Raw genomic sequence first — 6,000 nt, 5'->3', positions numbered from 1 at the left:
GCAAATATAGGGAACAACGCAGCATATCATATACACTGGCCGTCAAAATTGGCCACCAGTGCAAATAAACGCGGCAGCAAAACAAGAGCATAACTGAAACAACTTCAGAAGAGCTCAAGAAACGTTATCCTGGGTATCCACCATGCTGGCAATAAGCTTAGCAAGCTGATTAGCTTTGTCCTGTTTGGCGCTAAAATCCTCCAACGCTTGCTGTTGCACCAGAAAGTATGCATCTGAATGCTCCAGGGACTTCCGCAGTCCTTCCGCTTCTTGTCGCAGCACAGCTGATCGATGTCTTTCAGCTTGTAGCTGAGACTCAAGAAACCGAACTGATTCAGACAGTGAGTTTGAATAGCTTGTGCAAGCGGTAGTCGCCAGTAACTCCAACACTAAACCAAGATAGGATGTGTCACTATCCTGAACCTTATCTGCATTACTTCCTTTACCGTTGCTTAATAAGGCACTCTTCCCCAATATTCTGTCAGCATTCTAAAAGAAGAAACAAGCAGACACATAACAAGTTTAGCATGTACTAGTATATAAAACTCATTTCGGTGAACCAGTTCATTTAAGGTGGACAGGATTAAACTACCAAGTCTTCTATTGCCAAGTACTAGTACATAATAAAAGCATCAAACAAACATATATCTATGTCCTATGGTAGCAATGGAATCTTAAATTAGAACAGTTGTTCTTCATGTTTAGGCACTTGTTCTACATGAACAGAGTACAGTAAGATGCAAGAATATAATACTTAAAAATAGAAAATGAGCTCATAGACCTTACCACATTCTTGGTTCGGGACCAGTACAGAACAAGGCGTTCCCAGTCATCGTCCAGTAAATGCGTCTCAGGAGAACGTAAGGGAATTTGATGAGTTTCTTTGCCGGTGAAGTACGTTTTCTTCAGGTAATCCGATACTGCCACCAAGCATTATTGAAGATAGCAGAGGTATAAGCACAGGTTACCTCATCCAGAGTTTCCAAATCGGTCCTTCTCTATAGAGAAAAATGGGAAAATTTGCTGTATTATAACCATCATGGAGGTAGGATGTATGGGATGAAGCAAAGTAATTGCCATGAATAACATTACTTACACATAACTCCTGGACAAACACCTGCAACTGGCATTTTCCTTCATCTTCAGTATAAAATTTCCAAGATGGGAAGATACGCACATACGATTTAACAACATCAAATGCGATAGATGCTAAACTACGACTAGCTGGTTGTGCTTCCTCCACAGGAATAAGCGTACTAACTGGTGGAGTTGGGGTTCGCCGTGATAGTACTGGCCCTTTGGGCACTGGAGCTGCCTTACTAACTGCTCTTGTTTGGGAGCTCTGTGGTGGAGATGGTGCTGTGTCAACAGGAACTGGGTTACTATCGGCTGGGGTTGGGGTTAGATTGGGTGAAGCTGGTTCTCTGTCCATCGTAGTAGGGGTACAATCTGTGAGAGTTTGGGTTATGTGTGGTAGGGCTGGTTCTTGTGCATGTACAACCGGGGTGCTATCTCCACCAAGAGGTAGCACTGTTTTATTTGAAGACCGTGTTTTTAGTCCGCTAGATAGTGGCATCACCCGCTCCAATTCAAATGGCTGATAAACAGGAAACATAATTGAATGTAGAGACATTGTATGAGAGACAGATGCAATAGAAGTGTGGAAAAAAGAGGGCATGAAATAGTTGACATGTATATTGTTTAACTAAAACGGATAGCATGACATAATTTCACATATATGATGTCTATCTAAACTGGATAGCATAGCATAACATAATTCAAAGATATGATGAATAACTAAACAGGATCGCATGACATAATTCACCTACATGTTATCTAAGTAATCAGGATCGCATCATTTAATTCACATATGTGATTTATATGCTAAACAGAGGGCATTCGATATGATGTCTGAACTAAGAACATGGTGTTGAATATTGTGTATATGATGTCTAAACTATGCAATGCAAGAGACCGTATGCATGATATGAGCAGTATAACTGTGACAAGTTAGAGCATACACCTCAGTGGGGGAATAGGACTGGTCATCTGTCTCTGAATCCATCTATGAGGAGCTATCGGGACCCAACAAGAGATCTGCTTCGACAGGTAGCACTGTCTGCTCTGAAGGCCTTGTTTTCACTCCAGATTTTTCCATCTCCCACCCAAATGGCTGATTCACAGGAAGAGTAGTTTAATGTACAAACATTGTCGACAAATGGAAATGTAATGAAGAAAAGGATGGGAAAGATATCATTCAAATATATGATGCCTGGTTAAACAGGATGGCATTGCACATTTCACATATATTATGGCTGGCTAAAAGACATGAGACTGCATAATTCCCATATATGATATAGAAACTAAACAGGTGGCATTACAGAACATGTCTAAACTAAGAAAATGACATATATGATGTCAAAAGTAGGCACTGCAAGGCAACATATGCATGATATGACTAACATCATCATGCCAAGGTAGAGCAAACAATTTGGGGGGTAAATAGAAGTGGTCAACGGCGTCCGAATCCGCCTCAGAACAGATATCTTCCTTTGGATTACAATCTCGAGAGGGGTGGGGAGGGTTTGCCATTGAACCCACCATGGAGCGATGTCTGCATGACATTGTATTGCCGCGCAAAACTCTTCTCTTTTTCTCTACATGTTCAGCATGAATGTGTACAATATCTGACATGCATACAAAAAAATATGGTGAGATTATGTAAGGAGAGCATGCAGAAATTTAGAGTGATGGTAACAACCAGTGGATCGATGTTTTTCCGTTGAACCAAAATAGCCCTAATGGATCGACGTGAATGTATAGTAATAAGTGATGCAACAAGTGTACAACCTCTTTGCCGTAGCCGTGTCGACCTCAGCATCATTGGGTTGGTCGCTGAAGCAGTTGAGGCGGAGGTGGCTGTCGGAGGTGTGGAGGAAGATCTGAGGAATCTATAGATGGCGTCCAGGGCACTGCTCAATTGTGACAGATCATTCTGTCGTTGGAGCAGCTCCGGTGAGCCATAAGACGTCAAGGCTGAAGCGGCACAAGACAGACATCGTCAATCTCAAGTGGGATTCTAATAGTATCTCCAATAGATGATGTAAAATGGATGTAAAATTAACATCACCAAAAACCACCCGACTACAACAGATGAGGTAAAAACTGTTGGTTCTGAACTTAACTGTCGAAACTGAAATTTACTGTGGAATCTGAATGCTACTGTCGAAACTGAACGCAATGGTAGCAGAGAGGCACTTGACATATAGTTTAGGGAGGGCTTGCAGTTCATCTTCAACCTGCACCCCCCTGAGCCGCCAGCCACCACCGGCCTAACCGCCAGCCCCAGTGCCGCCTCGCCGCCCCGAAACAACTCGCCACCGCCACCCCGGCCAGCCCTCTAGGCCCCCCGCCCCCACCCTGAACCCTAAGATAGATAGTGGGGTACCTCTCCGGCGAGCCCCTGTCCCCGCTGCGGGTGGTTCTTCCTTAACTCCGGCGAGCCCCCCCAACCCCTGAAAATTGACTGACCCAAAAGTCGATTCAGTCGACTGAAGTGTGGCTTAATCGGAGCAGAGCAGCAGCACGAGCGAGGGGGAGAGCAGCAGCAGCAGCAGCTGGGCGAGCGAGCGATCGAGCGAGAGCCAGAGCAGCAGCAGCAGATCCAGCTGGTATGGATGCCGCCGCTGAAGGGACCTCGCACTGGGGGAGAGCCGCCATGGAGATGTCGCCCGCGGCGCCGGCTTCAAGGTAGCCGCTCCATGGGGGGGATGGAGCACCGTCGGCACCGGGAGGTCGAGTTAAGGAGAAGGTGCGATGCGGTGAGTGTACAACCTCTTTGGTGGCGCCGAGTAGGCATCGGCTTCATCCGAGGAGTCGGTGAGGATGCTGCGGTTCCAGTGGAGCAGGTTAAGGCGGCGCTGTGGGGATGGAGCAGCCGCGATAGACGAGTTGATCGTTGGAGCAGCTCCTTGGAGGTGGAGGACAGGGCGGCTGAACCGGCAAGACAACGAGATGGACGACGGATCCCCATCCGGGGAGGTGGACGAGGGACGTCGGGCTGTTGCGCTGGACGACGTCGTCGGGGAAGAGGCTCCGGCTGGGCAGTGGTGACGTGGCGGACGGAGGAGGGTGGGGTTTCGCGGCTGGAGTGGAGAGGTTATGGCGGCCTGGGATTTCGAATGGCGAAAAGGGGGCGATGGGAGGGGGTGAAGCATGACTTAGGAACGCGCTTGTCCAAAATGTAGGGTGTGTTACAAAAGTACCCCCACCGATTTGAACTAGCGGCCCTTTCAGCTCAGGGTTAGAAGGGCGATTTCGCGTGTCGGGATTTGGCAGCTGGAGGGAGTTTTCGCGTGCATTGTAATTTCAGGATAGCAAGGCGCGGGTTGTGAAGGTGCCAGTTTTGGGAGCACGATATCTGAATTTTCGGGATATAATAAGACGCGGGTTGAATTTTAGGGACAAGCCTAACGTGTAGTAGTATTGTACTTGTACGTACCAAATTAATTCACACTTCCCTCAACCAAAAAGAAAACAAAAAAAATAAAACTATTCACACCACACAAAGAGAGAGTCTTGCCCCGTTTTACTATACAAATGCTATTCAAAGCTACTCCCTCCTTCCATCTATATAGGGCCTAATGCGTTTTTTGATGCTAACTTTGACCAAATATTAGAGCAATGATATATGACATGCAACTTACACAAAGCACACCATTAAATTTGTCTGTGAAAGGTTCTTTCAATGATATAATTTTCACATTGTGCATGTCATGTACTATTAATCTTGTCAATAGTCAAAGGCGGTCTTAAAAATCTCATTACGCCTTATATAGATGGAAGGAGGGAGTATGAATCCATGTTATGTCCGATTAAATTTTTTTCGCTTGCTGTATAATGCATGTAACCTACTCATACCAACATTTTAGTGCATTCCAAATGTCTATACTACCGCTGCAATTCAAACTAAATTTGAATTCATTTCTCTATTTCAATACGAATCTACAATCATGATTGTTGCCAACTTCAACCATCATAGTTTCCTTGTATCCGCCAGATATAAATCAGATGGCCTATAATGCAGGATGGCAGGCACACCATCATCAACAACTCCGTTTTTTATAAGATTAGAGATAAAACATATTAAATGTAGTATACCATGTTCATAACCACACCATGTGTATCACCATTATATATATTCACACATCCGTCGGTTTGAAACACTATGATAAATTCTTCAAATATACGAATTCGCTTTTTATAATGAAGTATATATGATCTCTATTCGTCTTTTACACCCAGACAACCCTCTTATCTTTGTAGCTAGCGCTAACTTTCTCTTGTGCATGCACACGCCCGCATCCCTCTCACCCTCCCTCAGCATTCTCTAGCTCCATCGCGCAAATTCGTCTTTTCACTTTAGGTCGTTCACCCACGGTGTGTGTAGGCCCCCCAGCTCCTTCTTTACGTCACACATCGATCAATATGCCTCTCTAGCCAGGTGTGCCTAGCATAAACACAAGCTTCCCCTCTTCTCTTGTCACCATCCATGCCTCACTCCCACCACTCTTTTCATCGTTCTCGTACTCGCACACTCCTCCCCCTCGATATAGTATGCCTCTCGTACCATCTCCTACATGCATCCCTCTCTCTCTCTATCCTTCTCCTCGTGCCTCATTTGCTTCTAACACACACATGCATGTATACCGATCGATCTCCCAACATATACCTAGATCGACTTTAACTACCCCCCCCCCATCGATCGACGTACCTCACAAGTTATGTCTCTCCTTTATCTTACAAAGGGCGATTGATCTTCCTATGTAGTTACGTCTACTTACCACAGCCACATCGTCCCCCCTCATCATTCGTGCATGCCTCCTGACCCGTCTCTCACACGCACGTGCACAGACAACAAGCAGCCATCTCCTCTCTTATTAATATTGCGGGCGTGCCCTCCGTTTGTCTAGCAAGCCTATCCCACCATTTGTTAGAAGC

Source organism: Triticum dicoccoides, chromosome 5A, assembly GCF_002162155.2.
Source record: "Triticum dicoccoides isolate Atlit2015 ecotype Zavitan chromosome 5A, WEW_v2.0, whole genome shotgun sequence".
Lineage (NCBI taxonomy): Eukaryota > Viridiplantae > Streptophyta > Magnoliopsida > Poales > Poaceae > Triticum > Triticum dicoccoides.
Note: the sequence above shows the minus strand (reverse complement) of the source record.